Source organism: Ornithorhynchus anatinus, chromosome 13 (genome assembly GCF_004115215.2).
Source record: "Ornithorhynchus anatinus isolate Pmale09 chromosome 13, mOrnAna1.pri.v4, whole genome shotgun sequence".
Classification (NCBI taxonomy): Eukaryota; Metazoa; Chordata; class Mammalia; order Monotremata; family Ornithorhynchidae; genus Ornithorhynchus; species Ornithorhynchus anatinus.
In genome coordinates, this window is record NC_041740.1 from 29,405,087 (window position 1) to 29,422,742 (window position 17,656).

The window sequence follows — 17,656 nt, forward strand, 5'->3', positions numbered from 1 at the left end:
CAGCGAGACCTTATTTGCTTCCTGATATCGACTGGAAACTCCCAGCTCAAATGAAGGGGAGGATTGAAATATTATCCAGCTGACTTGCATCATGCAGACAGGCTGGTCGCATCTTCCTTGGCCACACAGTGGATTTCCCAGTTGGATGGGGTATTCCAGATAAATCATCAATCCTCCATTTCATTTGGGCTCTGTAGCCCTAGGCAAACCTTTGGTCAGAGAAGAGATCGAAACAGTGCATTCATCTATTTCAGGAAATACCTCAACTTTCATAAATATCAAGTGTTAGAAAAGTACTAACTAATCCATCAATAGTATGTTTTGAGGCCTTACTGTGTAAAGAACACTATACTAGGCCCTTGGGAGAGTATAGTATTACAGATTTGGTAGACAGGTTTCCTGCCCATAAAAAGCGTAAACTAAAAGGAAGGACAGACATTAGTACAAGTACTTAAATTACGGATGTGAACATAAATGCCGTGAGGCCAATGGTCGGGTAAATAGAGGGTACAGATCCAAGTTCAAAGGTGACACAGAAGGACAAAGGAGTAGGGGGAAGAAAAGCTTAGTTGGGGAAGGCCTCTTGGAGATGTGATTTTAATAAGCTTTGAAGGTGAGGAGAGTGATCTCTGTCGGATATAAAGGAGGAGGGAGTTCCAGGCCTAAGACAGGCCACATTATTCCACCTTTGAATGTTCACTTTGTAATGATTAATAGTATGAGAACAAGCACAGATGAGGATTTACTTTTCTCCTCTTGAAAGACACAGAGAATGAAGGGGCTAGTCATATTGCAGCAGCCAATATTCTCTTAGCTAATCTAATGATCAAGTCCCAATGTGATCATCCATAGTGGTAATAATATTTCAGTACTTGGGTATGAAACCTTGTACAAAGGGCTCAGATATTGATTCCCGGTCTAAGCCATTTGAAAACAGTGAACCTTTGCTCCCCGATGTACAGGCTGTGGTGTCAGGGAGCTAGGGTAAGGGAAAGCACACAGTTTTCAATTCAATTGTTTACTGGGGAGGGAGTTATCCTCTTTAGGCTTAGTATCAGTGCCTGTTGGGTGGCTGGCTAACTGTTTTTTCAGTTGGCCTGTCCTTGTCTGGTTCTGATGTAGAACTGGATGCTTTTATGCTCATTTAAAAATATTAGTGCTAATCATTCAAGGGAAACAACTCAGTGTCACTGCATCCCATCCTCCCCCCACTGAAACTGGCCATCCTGAATACACTTGTAGGCTTTGGTGCAGGGTGGGACAAGAAGGCACTGGAGTCTCTTCTAGTTATTTTTGGCCAGAATGGACTGACTCTCTTGGACACTTGGGGCTTCCCTGGTAAGAGAAGCAGGGGACACTTGGAATCAGCTGGAAAAGGCAGAGCAGCCCTAAATCAGTGCTAACCCAACCTCCAGAGCCAGCCACTGAGCAAACCTCCACATGGCACTAAATAATTGTAAGATGACTGGTCCTTTTAATTTATTTTTTATCAGTATATTTGTTAAGCACTTACTAAGTACCAAGCACTGTACTAAGCTCTGAGGTATACACAAGATAATCAGGACCTCAAAGTCCTAATTCCCATTTTACAGATGAGGTAATTAGGGCATAGAGAAGCATGGCTCAGTGGAAAGAGCCTGGGCTTAGGAGTGAGGGGTTCGAATCCCTGTTCTGCCGCTTGTCAGCTGTGTGACTGTGGGCAAGTCACTTCACTTCTCGCTGCCTCAGTGACCTCATGTGTAAAATGGGGATTAACTGTGAGCCTCACGTGGGACAACCTGATTACCCTATATCTACCCCAGTGCTTAGAACAGTGCTCTGCACATAGTAAGCACTTAACAAATACCAACATTATTATTAAGTGAAGTGACTGGCTTAAGGTCCCTCAGAAGATGAGTGATTCAGCTGCAATTAAGAGCTAGGTCCTCAGATTCCCAGGCCCATGCCCTTTCTACTAGGCCATGCTGCTTCTTAGTTTTATACTGGATTGCCCAGTTTACATCTGGTCTGCCTCTATCCCAGTATAGAGATATGGTACTAGACAGCTTTAGTATTTTTATTTACGACACTGGTCTCCTTCCGGCTCATTCCTGCCTCCAGTTTCTGTGACCTGGAAGAATTGCCCGTATGCAGAGGGACCTGGAAAGTGCACCAAAGGCTCAGGATGAAGTGGACAGGGCATCTGGAGTCTCCAAAGAGATATTCTTTAGGTTTTGTGGCCCCAGGAATATGTCTGTGAAATGGCACGTGTGGTATCCTGATACATGTGCCACATGGCGAGTGTAGTGCATCAGATTCTTTGCCCGGTACCCAAGAATGCCAACCTATCTGGTGGCAGTGATACATCAAATATCTGTTCTCTTTCTACTTAGACTGTGAGCCCCAGGAGGGGCAGAGACTGTGTCTGACCTAATTAATTTACTTACCCCAGTGCTTAGAAGAATGTTTGACATATAGTAAGTGCTTAACAAATACCATAAAAAAAAAGATAAATCATACTCAGTGAAGGGCTCAAGGTTCTCAGCAACTTCCTGAGTTTAGTACCTTAAAATACTACCACTCAGAGGTTTTTCAAATGTCAATTTTAGCTAAGTTTTGGAACGATGTCTCAAGCATATATAATTTTACAAGCGCATAACTGTAAGGGCACAAATCTTGGAGGATTTCACTCATTTTAAAATCACTTTTATGTAAATAACAGGAGCTGTACCGGTCTCAAAATGAAACTGGAAATCTTTGAGAGATTCTTCGTGCCCCGAAAGATTTCATGTGACATCTACAACTGTCAGTTTACTTCCAGGGTGTACCCTCTGCCCTGGAATAATCTTGACACATGTTGTCACTAAGAGAAAGGGTGGTCAATAGTTTTATACAGGACAATCCTATTTTTAGCAGTGCTGTTTCTTATCAGGACATGACAGAGTACTGATCACTTTTATGTCTATTATTTATATTTTTCAGAGCTCCGGATTTCTGTGACTCACATGTGTGCCATGGCTTACATGGATCTGGGAGGGGTACATAACAGTTCTGAGGCAAGTGCGAGGGCTTAGGGATTACCCACAGAAATCCTCTAAAAGACATACAGAGTTGGTTTATTTATACAATATGGCATGTCATCACGGTACAGTGTGTACATGGTGTGATGGGTATGATGTCACAGTGACCATCCTTCTCAGTGATACTTAGACTGAAAGCCCCATGCAGAACAGGGACCGCGTCTGATCTAATTATCTCCTATCTACCCTAGTGCTTAGAACAGTGTTTCACACATAATTAGCACTTAAAAATACCATAAAAATGAAGCTAACTGTAAGTGCATAGGATGTATATATATAACACCTATTCCCCTCCCCCTGAAAAAATACCAAAAAAATAAAAAAATAAAAACTTGCCATCAGTGTTAAAAGGGATTTTCTCAGAGATGTAGATCCTCTGAGGGAAATACCATTTGGATACTGTGCACTGATAGGTGATTCTGGGCACATTGGTGGGATGTAGCTTGTTATTTCCATTACAACAATGCTCGGGGGAGTAGTAATCTCTACGGTAACTAGAGTCCAAATTGCCTAGCACTTTTTAAGCCTGCTGGCAGCACTCTGTCTAATTAGTTTTGCAACACTGATGAAATTCAGTCTTTAATGTAGCAGAATGATTTATGGAGTTAAAATGTTACTATTTTCTAAAGGAGGATTTACTTCATTTCAGGGAAAGCCAAGTGATTTTATTTCTCTCTCATTTATACAATCTGTCAAGCTGAAATGAATTATGCTCCTTTTTTAAATGAATAAGGATCTTAAAAAAAGACTTGTCTACATTATCACAATTTCAAGAATGTTCTTTCATTATACTCATTTACATATTTATACTTTCCCTTCACAGAGTTGTACCTGGAGAGTTTCCAGTACTCTACCAGTCTAGATTATGAGAGGGAGAGTCAAGCAGAGGCATATCCATTCCATTCGTAACTTGGGCAGTGGCTAGCAAGTGAAAAGCAATCTGCTACAAGTCAAAACTCACCTGTGCTGTACAACAGCAGCAAGGGAGAGAGTCGAGGGTGGAGACTCAAGTTTACTGCGTGGAAGAGACAATGGAAAACCATTTCCGTATTTGTACCAAGAAAACTCTATGGATTCACTAGCAACACGACTGCAGATGGAGGTGGGATATTCTGGGAAAGATGTGTCCATGGCATCACTACGGTCAGAGACGACTTGAAAACAAAAGACAAGACGAGACTCAAGCTTTCCGTACATTACAATATAGTTGGGATAGTGCCGATTCTTGCTAGATATTGCGAGAAACTTTACAAAATTTTACAAATGATCCAAAATTAGACTTGTTCTGGTTAAACTTAGACTAATTTGGACTGATCCCCTCCTACTATTATTGACATTAAATGTCTGGACTTTCATTAATGGCAGAAGCATATTCTCAGTATGTGTGAAGTTTAAGGGCCACAGCATTCTGAGAACTGTTCATTTATTATTCTTTCATCAGTATTTATACAGTGCCTTTGGCAAAGAATTGCACTTAGATGCTTAAAAGCATATAATAAAAGGTGTGAACCTTGCTCTCAGGGAATTTATAATCTAATGGGGGAAACATTATATGCTTAGCCTTATGAGAAAAATGTTTCACCAGTTTTTTTGTTTTTTATTTTTGTACTTCCCAAGTACTTAGTGTAGTGTGTTGCACTAGAGGGTATTCAATAAACACTGTTATTGCTACTACAACTGTGGCTGCAGTAGGAAAAATATAGCTATGAGTACCAGCAAAAGTACAGGGAAATGAATACATAAGTGACTAAATTAATCCATACATACAAAGTGCCATGCATGGCTGTTGGATGACATGAAAAGGAGGGTGGTGATAAGATCCAAGAAAGCAGACTGGATAATTTTTTTAGAAGGGCTTTGAAAATGAACACATCTCTTCCAGGAATTCTTGCTTAATTAATTTCCCATGCCCCCACCCTATTTTTCCCCTATCCTGTATCACTTCTGCATTTGACTACATACCCACTGAGCATTTAGGTGCTACTTCGATCCCCGCAAGCACATAGTTCATTTTTCATATATTTGTTAATTGCTTACTAGGTATCATGCACTAATGTATCTGATCACTCTGTATCCCCCCAGCACTTAGAACAGTGCTTTGCACATAGTAAGTGCTTAACAAATACCACTATTATTATTATTACTGGGTAGATACAAGTTAATCAGGATGGATACAGTCCCTGTCCCAGATGGGATTCACAGTCTAAGGAGGAGGAAGAACAGAAACTGAATTTCCATTTTGCAGCTGAGGAAATGAGGCACAGAGAAGTAAATTGCCAAGGTAAGCAGGTAAATGGTGGAGCTGGAATAAGGATCAAGATCCTCTTGCTCCCAGGCCTGAGTTTTAGTCACCAGAACACACTGCTTCCCTATAGTTGGTTACCTCCCCTACCTGTAATTTATTTCTATTTTGGTCTTTCCCTGTAGATTGTAAACTCTATGGACATAGTTCATGTCTATTTACTCTACTAAATTCCCCCAAGTGTTTAGTACATAGCACTGCAACCAATAAGTCCTCCACAGATACCACTGATTAACTGATGAGGATTATCTCTCAGAACCTTGGAGAATTTTCTTCCTTTCCATTTACCTCTCTACATCCCATTCCTCATAGTAACTAAATTAGGTTGTGAAGGTGAGAGACTAATCAGAGAAGGTCTTCTGGAAAAGATGCGACTCTAAAAGGACTTTGAAGATCAGCTCTCCCATAGTCAGGTGGTCTGCTGGACGTGAAGCAGGAGGGAGTTCTGGGCAGGATGGAGGGCATCAACACAAGTTGATCCAACACAGTAAGCAGTTTGGCCCACTAGAAAAAGCATGGACTTTGGAGACATAGGACCTGGATTCTAATTGCAGTCTGTGTGACCTTGGGCAAGTGGCATAACTTCTCTGAGCCTCAATTAGCTCATCTGTAAAAATGGGGGTTGCTCTATGGGGAACATGGACTGTGTCCAAAATTATTAGCTTGCATTCACCACAGGACTTACTACAGTGCCTGGCACATAGTAAGCATTTAACAAACACAATGAAAACAAATAGCTCAAAAACCACTCCCAACTATATCATAGAAAGGAGATTATAGTTTCTAGTGATCCAAAAGCACTAAAAGACGTTTACTTTGAGCACGATATAGTCCACTGTTGTACTGAGTCTGGGTATTAGAAACTGAAGGTGAAGGAATATCAGTTTGGAAGGTGATGGGCCTACATGGAACTGGAGAAACACTGAAACCCAAACTAGTATTTGAAAGCAACTGTTAAATGTTTGTTATCTTTCCTGAGGGGAATTTCTTCCAAATATCTGAACCACATTTTACAAATGGAGAGGAAAATGAAGTGAACTGAAATAGGAGGTATAAAAAAAGATTAAATAAATTGGGGGGTGTTTAGCCTAGGGATGGGCTGACAGCATCCTCAACTATAGGAAATATTTGTTTTCTAGAAAGAACACCAACCAATTGTTCTCCAAGACCAAAGAAACACAAAGCAGAGAGGGAAGAAAAGAAATTTTAGTTTGTCACAAGAAAGAACTTCTGGACTTTCAGAGTGTTTGTGGTGACCCTTTATCTAGAGAATTTAAGAGACACCTTCTCCTGCCCTAGATTGTCATTTACCTGTTTGCAAACAGTGGGATGATTTAGATGATTTTTTAAGGTTCTCAGAAAGTCAACTGTAGTCTCTAATTCTAGGAAAGCCCAGAACTATGAGAAATACATAAAACTTTTCTCCAAATAGGATAGCACTTTGGAAAAGGCACTTACCCTATGTTTTGAAAATCTAAATAGGAAAACATAACATCTAGTGACTTCTACCTACATTTAATACAATTAGAAAAAGAATAATGTGGAAATACCAATATAAATAATGAAGTGTCTTATCATGTAATTATATCAAGAGACCACTTAAGAAGTATCTTAGAGTTAGTGGTGTGTGGTGATTGGGCAGATAATGATTTTAGCTAGTGCGCGAAAAATCTATTCAAGTAGATCTCAGCTTAAGTGGACAAAATAAAGTATTAGGATACTGGCAAGCCATCATGTAGCACAATATATTTATGAATACAGGAACTAGAATAAAAATCTATAAAACAATGGAATGATTGACACAATCATACACAGCAGAAACACAGCAGACACTAATGATATCAAATAGCAACTCAGTTCAACAGAAATGAGATTTGCATCAATACTAGAAAAAAGTCCATATGTCAGAGTTAGAAAGGAAGACTTTAGGGAGCAGAGGCATCCAAGGTACACTGAAATGTGCTGGAAAAGAGAAACAAGCTTGCAAAAGAAGGGATGTCAGTTAATTTATAAGATAAATAGTTAACAGGACAAATAACACGACAACTTTCTAATCAATGAAGGAAATGGGTCTCCATCAGCACCAAAATTGTAATATTCCATGAAAGAGGAACCTAAAGATGCAGAAAATGAAGCTCCCAACTGCATTTCTCTGGAATTCAGGCCTGAAGGTGAATTGGAATTCATTCAATATGCATAATAAAAAGTTATCAGTATACAATATACACCTTGAGTTTTAATATAAAACATGTATGGATTTTTTTTACCCAACTGAAATTGAACTCCAGTAATAAAGACTACAGTGGAAATCTAAAGGCTAGTCCAAGATAAGGATGATAATATTGCAGCCCCTCTAGTAGTGCAAAGATGATAGAAAAGATATATTATTTTTACTGGAGACTCAATCTTTAAAATTAGCAGCCTGGTAAAAGCATCAGAGATAAATTATCACCTCTCTGAACTACTGTACTTTCTAAATAAATGTCCATACTTTTACCATACCAGACCTGGAAATGACTATTCTGATTACACAAAATAACTAATTTTTTTCCAACATTAAAAAAACTTACCTCAAAAATTTCATGGGAATGAGTAGCATCAGTCTTAATTTTGTGGAAAAAAAATGGAACGGTATTACAAATAAAAGATATTTTAACAATTTTGAATATGGACAAAATCCTATTGGATTCTTGATGACCAAAAATTGAACATGAAAAAAATCATTTTTGCTCAGTGTTAACCTCCCTCAGTTCTGCCTAATTAGCATTTTTTTCTGACAGTCAATCAATGGTATTTATTGTATGCTTTCTCTGTGCACAGCACTGTACTAAGCCCTTGGGAGAGTATAATATAACAGAATTAGCAGAAACATTCCCTTCCCATATCGAATTAGCAGTCTAGAGATGAGCTTACAGTCATGACCTGGCTCTTTTACCAGTCAATTAATGGCATTTAGTGAGTGCTTACTGTGTGCAGAGCACTGTACTAAGCACTTAGAGAGTACAACAAAACAGAATTGGTAGACAGGGTCCCTGTCCACAAGGAGCTCAGAGTCTTGAGGGTAAGATATAAATACATAAATACCTTTCTTAGTGATTCTCTTCAGTCTTCCACCAGCTTTTCCTCTGTCATCTACTCCTTAATCCAGGCTATCCCTCGAGGCTCTGTTTTAGGTGTCCTCTTCTCAACCTACACTTGGGAAGCTCATATAGTTCCCTGGCTTAACTACCACCTCTATGTGGATGGCAAGCAAACCTGCCTCTCACCTCTAAAATCTTACATTTCCTCATTATTCCCTAGCATGACCCTAAACACACGCCCCATTGGTACCACCAGCTCAATACATCCAAAACTGAATCCCTCATCTTCCCTTCTAAAACCTCTCTTCCATCTACCTTTCCATTCAGTTAACAAAAACACCGTCCTCCCAGTCTCTCAAGCCTGCAAATTTGGAGTTATCCTTGATTCTTCCTTCTCTTTCAATCTCCACAACAATCAGTCAACAAATTACATCTCTCTTCCTATGCAACACTGATAGAATAGGCCCCTTCCTTTCCACCTGATTGGCCACCCCTAGGATCTAGGCACTTATATTCTCGCTGATCTCTCTGCCACCAGCCTTTCTCCTCTCCCGTCCAAACTTCAATCTGTAGATGGATTATATTTCAATAATGCCATTTTGGACTCATATCCTGACTCCTCAAAAACCTTGAATGGTGCCCATTTTTCTCTGCATTAAGCGTTATCATCATAATCACCAATGGTATTTATTCAGAACTTACTGGGTGTAGAGCACTGTACTAAGCACTTGAGAAAGTACAATACAACAGAGTTGGTAGATTCATTCTTGCCCATGGCAAGTTTCCATTCTAGAAGGGGAGAAACAGAGATACAACCAACTGATGCTCAATCAGTTCCACTCCTTGAACTTTCCTACTCTCAACACAGCTCCTTTCCCTGTGCTTATGCCTCCTCCTCACGTCTCCTACCACTAAACTTTCAATCACACCTTCCTCGTTGCCGGTTGCTCACCCCCTTTCATATCCAGCACATCACTGCTCTTCGCATCTTCAAAGCCCTTCTGAAATTAAATCTCCACCAGGAGGTCGTCCCTGGTTATTTCTCAACCCCCCCCATTTCATCCTCACCTTTTACTCTAGCCTTTCTGCACTTCCTAAGCACTTGGATATTCACATTCCCTGAAGCAGTTGTGTGCACATCTTATTCTCTATTACCTCCTCCTAACTGCAATTTATTTTAGGGTCTGTTCTCCCACTGAATCATCTCCCTTGCTCCTTGAAAATAGATATACTAAATACTAATTTCATTGCTCTCTCCTGAGCACTTTTATACAGTGCTCTGCAAATGGTGGTACTCAAAATATATTGTTGACCAATATCAATTCCCCCATAACTTTTCCCTACATGTTTCAGTTAGGATGAGGAAGTTACTTGTTTTGCTGTCTGTCTCCCCCTTTCAGACTGTGAACCCGTTGTTGGTCAGGGATCATCCCCAGCATTTAGAGCAGTGCTTGGCACTTAAATGCCATTTAAAAACACTTTTAAAAACAAGTAAAAAACTAGGCCCTTCCTAATGACTCCTAGTATTTTTCCTACTTCCTATACATCACACAAATACTTCAACAGCTAATTGGCTGATGAACAAATTGTACAAAAAAATGAGAGGACTTTCCATCACAAAGTCCCCTACTGTAATTTACTGCATAGGGCTATTCATTCTAAAGAGCAATTCCACAGCTTTCCAAGACAGCAGTCAAGAATAAATCCAACATATCTCAAGAAAAAACCTCAATAGGGATTGCCCATTTATCTCCTGTCCTCTAGACTGTAAGCTCCTGGTGGTCAAGGAACATATCTATGAACTCCGTTGCATTGTACTCTCCCAAGCATACAGTAAGTGCTCAATAAATATTGATAACAGATATCAATTTTCAGTTCAGATTTCTGTAAAGATATATAGCCCCACATGGAGCTCACAGTAGGAAGGAGAACAAGTATTGACTCCCTATTTTACAAATGAGGAAACTGAGGCACAGAAAAGTTAATAGACTTGTCCAAGGACACAGGGCAGGCAGTGGGAGAGGCAGGGTTGGAATGCAGATTCTCTATCTTCCAGGTCTATGCTTTATCCACTAGGCCATGCTGCTTTTCTAGATCTCACTTAACACAGAGAAAAACAGTGTGTGAAACCCAGACCCAAACCTAGACTGAAGATATGATCTTTTTTTTTTTTAAGGAGGTGGGGGGTCGAGGGAGTGGAGAGGAAGAGAAATCTGAAATAAATTAAAGCCTTTGTCCAACAGACTCAATATTGCCTTTTCTTTCAATCAGAAACCTTTCAGAGTAACATTACATTACCAGACAGTAATGCCATTTCAATTTCAGGAATGAATTTGACCTCAAGGTAATCTATTTGTACTCTTTGGCAATGTTCTGCCATCTAAAACAAGGCTTGTAATCAGAACTTCAAGTGAACCAATCACCTGAAAATGCCTTTACCATTTCTGTCACCTTAAAACTTTTAACGTCTATCCCTCTCAGCAAGCACATCAAGGAGCCTTCTTGATTTTAAACTCCAGAGACTATTCATGTCAACAGTCTTCTTTTCGATAAAAAATATTCCCCTCAGAACTGGGTAAATCAGTTTGAAAACATTTTTCTTAAATGACCAAAATTGCCTGTTTCAGATCGTTGTGTGCTTTTTCTGGGAAACAATGAGAAGAAAAGGAAAAGAGCAGGGGGTGGTTAAGTGATGAAATAAAGCACATATCCATTTTCTAGACTGAAACACCTTGAGGGTAGAAATAATACATACTAATTCTACTGTGCTCTCCCAAGCAGTTGGCACAGTGCTTTGCACACCACAATCAATCATTGGTATTTATTGAGTGCTTACTGTGGGTAGAGCACTGTTCTAAGCCTGTGAGAGTACGAGAGAGTGTTTGGGGGACCAGCGAGGCCTAGTGAAGAAAACACGGGCCTGAGAATCATAGGACTTGGACCTGAGCTCTAATCCCAGCTGTGCTACTTGTCTGTGCGGCCTTAGGCAAGTCTTTTAACTTTTCTGGGTCTCAGTTTCTTCATCTGTCAAATTGTGAGTAAATTCTACTCCTTCCTACTTAGATTGAATCCCATGTGGGACTGATTATCGTGTTCCTACCCCAGCATTTAGTTCAGTGCTGGGCACAGAGTAAGTGCTTAATAAACACCACTTTTTTTTAAAAAAGTAGACCATCGCTACCAACAAGGCACCCAATAGATACTGTTAATGTACTGTTAATAGATACTGATATTAGTAGTAATAATAATAGCATTTGTTAAACACTTCCTGAGTGCCAAGCACCATACTAAGCGCTGGGGTGGATACAAACAAACCATTTTGGACAAACTCCTTGTCCCACATGGGGTCACATTCTTAATCCCCATTTTACAGATTAGGTAACCAAGGCACAGAGAAGTGAAGTGAGTTGCCCAATGTCACACAGCACAAAAGTGGCAGAGCTGGAACTAGAACCCAGGTCCTTCTGACTCCCAGCTCTGTGCTCTATTCACTAGGCCATATTAATTCTATGGAGCGGCCACATATGAGTTCAGTACTCCACATACAAAAGTCTCAAAAATACCATCATTTCATCAGTGGGGGAAAAAAATATTCTTCTTGCAAAGGAAAGGAAATCCAAAATTTAAAACCATAAGCTAGAAGTCATAGGTTTGTCATTAATTACAATGTGAAAAGCAATATGGCTTGTAAATTGCTTAGAATCACCTAAGGGACACTAGCAATTTTTCAATAAAGGTGGGGGCACGAAAATATTAAATCACAATGACAATGCCAAGTGGAATATAGAGTTCCCACCCACCAAATAGTTTAATACTCCCCTGAAATTGAAATATTTGAATATGATCAATGTTCATTTTAAAAACTGGTAATGCACATGACTAAATTACATGTTATTATCATAATTAAGGAAAAATGTTCACCCTTAAAATTGCTTCTGTAGATCTTGTCTTTTCAAACACTGTCCTATTTTTTTTCTAATAACCACCTCTGTTCTACCACACATTTAGAAATAGAGTTGGAATTTGTACAATGCTTGCCACATTTTAAGCACTTAAATACTACAATTATTATGGACAATGGAAAACAGGGATGAATTGCCATTATGCACTTTGTTGCTCCAGTTTAATAGTATGTTCTTGGAAATGCTGAGTGCACACTATAAGGTTTGGGTCTCTGATTCCTGGACTACATGATACCAAACAGTTATTTGAGAAAAGAATAACTGGGCCTGATAATACTGGAGGCCTAAAACCTGTGTTTGAAATTTAGGTTTAAACCAATGGTTTACTATAGTTTTCCAATGAAAAAGCCAGCTGGTGCCTACTTGGATAGACTCTGTTTCCATACAGGTCTCTAAGTGACTTCTTGAAGTACATGCAAATAATTAATACCAGCAGGAACCAAAAGTTCTAGGAGGGGAGTTCACAACTGGTCCAGATTGAACCATGCATTCTCTTTAGCAATCTCTCCTTCTTACCTAAAATCCCATCTAGTAAATGAATAAAAATGGTTAATGCTGGAAAGAGGGAAGAAGATATGGGGTGGGACTGTGTCTCTGAAAGGTATGAAACGATGCTTGCTGCCTCAGGGAAGGTTTCAAAGATGCCCTGGGCTGATACAACATCATATCAAGGGGTTTCAGCATGTTATGAATGCTGCAATTGAACACATATATGTTGGGGGTGCTTTGGGCAGTCATGAGAATGAAATGATCATACTACAGTAAGGAATTCCTTTATTATCCTAGTATTCTGTTTCCTCTCGTGACACCAAAGGCCTTCCCAGACTGAGCTCCTCTTCCCCCTCTACTCCCTCTGCCATCCCCCCTTTACCTCTCCGCAGCTAAAGCCTCATTTTCCCCTTTTCCCTCTGCTCCTCCACCTCTCCCTTCCCATCCCCACAGCACTGTACCCGTCCGCTCAACTGTATATATTTTCGTTACCCTATTTATTTTGTTAATGAATTGTACATCGCCTTGATTCTATTTAGTTGCCATTGTTTTTACGAGATGTTCTTCCCCTTGACGCTGTTTAGTGCCATTGTTCTTGTCTGTCCGTCTCCCCCGATTAGACTGTAAGCCCGTCAAACGGCAGGGACTGTCTCTATCTGTTGCCGACTTGTTCATCCCAAGCGCTTAGTACAGTGCTCTGCACATAGTAAGCGCTCAATAAATACTATTGAATGAATGAACCAAAAGATGCTTGTAGGTATAACGTTATGTTATCGTCCTTATTCAACCAGATTTTAGGGATGTGGTCATCTAACATTTCTAACTTTCCATAGACACCTTGTCTATGAAGTTACCCAATCCCTTTCTGAATCAAATCTCACAACTTATTATGGTAACCCCAAAGAGATGATGAGTTCCTTCTGGTTAGTAAAAGTGTGCTTTGCTTCAATTGTACTTGCCCCAAAGTGTAAGTAGTAATAATAGTATTTATTATGAGCTTGTGTGGAAAACACTTTACCAAGGTTTGGGGGACAAACCAAAATCCAAAACACTGCTAAGTTTGTGAATTAGACACCATTCCAGGTGCCCAAAGTTTTCACAATCTAAGGATAAAAGGGGACGGGGAGTGAGGAGTGGATTGGCGACAGTTATGTAAGTTAAGATAATACAGGAGAAACAATTTTAAATCCTAAGCTAGTGATAAATTTTAAAAACAAGCAAAAAAAAAAAGCAATAGGGTACTGTGGCTAGAGAAGCAGAGTTTCAGGTTCCCCAGGGCTTAGAGTTTAACACGAACAGGGGCTGCAAGGCACAGTTCCAGCCTTCCCAATGACCTCAAAGGTGAGAAAACTAATGTCATTGCTGCTGCTTCTTTCTGTCATGAAGAAGCAGAGCAGAGACTGATGAGAAATCAGTTAATAGGACTTAGCACTGGTTTTTGAACTCGGAAGGTTCATAAGAAATGCCACTGATTGACTAAAGCTAATTTCATGGGTATACTACCTGCAGTCTTCTGTAATGGGTGGAGCTTGGGAACAATCACATGTCTTCTGACCATGTTTTCACTAGTTCTAAATTTTCCCCAAGTAAAGCTATTCATAAAGATCCACCTGAATTTTTTTCTTCTCTCTTATTTTATACTCTGGACAGAGGAGAAGATGTGGTGGAAAGACGTACCTGATGAAACCTTGGAGTGAGTCGGCCAGTGTTTAGACCTCAGTGAGATCAACTTTCACTAAAATGGCTGTCAAAACCAACAGATGAGTTCATTTCAGAATGCATTTTACTTTTGACCTCCAAGAAGATTAGAGGGTTGATCCACATTTTCCACTTCAGAACTTTAATATCTGGTGCGACAACAGCTATTCACAAAATTAGGCAGTTGTAAAGTCATTAGCTTTACATTTGTCTCCACAGGTAGTGAGAAGAAAGGAGAGAAAATTTTTACCAAGCTCACACTAACATTCTCTGAACCTTAAATGGAAGGACTCACAATAAACTCTCACACCTGCAGTTTGAAAGCCACAAAGAGAAACAAAGAACCATCAGCACTTTCATACATAAACTATTCTCATATTCCAGAAGGGAACTGCCATTAATTTCCTGATTTGCAAAAGAATATTCATACAGGCAATCTCTTAGCAGTAATTAAGGGAAGAAGTCTATGGATTTTTGAGAAAATTTTTTCTCCAGCAAACCTGAACCTGTGATGATATAAAGAGGATATGATGGAAACAATGAAGAAGAGTTGTGCCATGCTTGGGGAAATAATGGTGGAAAGTTACCAGCTGCTAATTAGAAACAAGTTCCAGGGAGAAGTACAAAAAAGTCTATTCATAATCAGCTCAATTTAAGGGACTCCGTTGGAGAGAAGAGCTACATGGAGATTTTTTAAAGGTAGATGCATGAAAAGTGTTTAAAACAATGCAATTTCAAAGAGTAACCAGCTTCTGGTAAAGGAGTAGATTAACTGCAGAGACTAGAAAAATGTTTCGAATAGCAGCAGCAACAACAACAACAATAATAATTCTGACATTTGGTAAATGATGTTTACTATGTGCCCAGCACTGTTGTAAGCCTGGGGTAGATACAAGTTTATCAGTTTGAATGATCTCTGTCCTACATGGGGCTCACAGTCCAGGTAGGAGCAAGTAGGATTTAATCCCTATCTTTACAGATGAGAAAACTGAGGAACAGAGAGTTAAGTGACTTGCCCAAGGTCAGAGCAGACAAGTGGCAGAGTTAGGATTAGAACCACGCCTGTGCTTTTACCACTAGGCCAGAAGCAGCATGGCTTAGTGGATAGACCAGGGGCCTGGGAGTCAAAAGGTCATGGGTTCTAATCCCAGTTCCACCACTTGTTTACTGTACAACCTGGGGCAAATCATTTCATTCTCTGTCCCTCAGTTACCTCATCTGTAAAATGAGAATTGAGACTGTGATCCCCATGTGGAACAGGGACTGTGTCCAACCTGATTTGCTGGTATCCACCCCAGTGTTTAGTAGAGTGCCTGGAACATAGTAAGTATTTAACAAATGCCATAATTATTATATATTATTTACCTATTGCTTTGGTTCCACAACCTGAGCTAATGACACCAGTTTACAGCCCATCAACATTTGCTTCATGTTCTCTGATAGGATTATATACACTGAAATAAGCATGATAATAATAATAATAATAATGGTACTTGTTAATCACCTGTTATGTGCCAGGCACTGTTCTAATCACTGGGGTGGATGCAAGCAAATTGAGTTGGTCATAGTGCCTGTCTCATGTGGAGTTCACAGTTTCCATCCCCATTTTACAGATGAGGTAACTGATGCCCAGAGAAGTGAAGTGACTTGCCCAAGGTCACAGAGCAAACAAGTAGCAGAGTCAGGATTAGAACCCATGACCTTTTGACTCCCAGGCCTATGCTCTATCTACTATACTATGCTGCTTCTCAGCTGCAGCGCCTATTGGCCCCCATCCTGATCATGGGTTCAAATTCCAGCTCCACCACTTGTCAGCTGTGTGACTTTGGGCAAGTCACTTGACTTCTCTGTGCCTCAGTTACCTCATCTGTAAAATGGGGATTAAGACTGTGAGCCCCACATGGGACAGCCTAATTATCTTGTATCCCCCCTAGCACTTAGAACAGTGCTTGGCACATAGTAAGTGCTTAACAAATACTATCATTATTATTATTATCCTCTCCTCTGGCACCCCAAGGATACATACACACAGCCTTGGGAGCTGAAGGGAAATGGCCTTCATTATTCTCCTTAGAAGCAAGAGAAGTATTTCTAAATAGAGCAACGCTCATTAGAAAACAGTCGGTGTCATTTTTGCCTTCCCTATTGCACCTTTTTGCAGGTATGTGAAGGGGGGTCAGAATAAGAGTAGAGTAGCAGGGGCCATGTTTTTAACAAAATTATTGGATCAGACTTCTCTGCCTATCCTAAGACACTGCAGAACTACTCTCGGCTCTACAAAATGTTCTTGTCCTATGAAACAAATTGTCCTTGTCCTCTAAGCCCATGAAGGGGTCCCATGAAGAGGGCAGGGAAAACCACTTCCCTCCGTTATGCACAGAAATGCCAGGGAATACCCCAAAAGTAGCTATTAACTCAGATGGCAATTATTTCTTTAGAATTCAGCAAAAACAGTTCCGTGCAAAAGCAGTTAAATATTATCAATGTGTTAGCCACTATGATACCACTCAATCAGGAGCAGGTAATTGACACCTACTGTATGCAGAACACTGTACCTTCAATCTAACAGGACAGACAGATACTTAGATTAGAAAAGGGAAATGATGGATAATATGAAATATGCACATAAGTGTTACTGGGGATGTGTGGGAATATAAGTGCTTATGTAGCTTGAAGTGTCTGAAGTGGCAGGTGGGAGATTAAAAAAAAAATCAGAAAGGCCTCCTGGAGATGTGATTTCAGAAATTCTTTAAGATTGGAGAGAGCTGTGGACTGATGGATGTGAATGAGGAGGGAATGCTTGGTGGGGGTCCAGGGAGAGATGAGAATGAAGCACAATAAGTGTGTTATCCTAAGAAGAAAAGAAAGCATGAGCTGGGGTGAAAAGAGTGGATAAGTATAAGCGACAGAGCTGATTGAGCATCTTAAAACTGATGACCAGGAGTTTCTGCTTAAAGCAGAGATATTTGGTTTCCCCACAAGACATTATTGAGAAACAGTAGATGTGTATAGTACAAAGTTTTAGCAAAATGAACATGCAGTAGAGTGAAGTATGGCTTGTACAGA

General features: G+C 40.0%; 1 protein-coding gene across 1 annotated transcript in view; it reads right to left on the minus strand.

Moving 5' to 3' along the window:
- Positions 1-17,656, minus strand: part of PCLO (piccolo presynaptic cytomatrix protein) — a 288,802-nt gene that overhangs the window by 169,115 nt on the left and 102,031 nt on the right. The gene's annotated exons all lie outside the window — the stretch shown is intronic.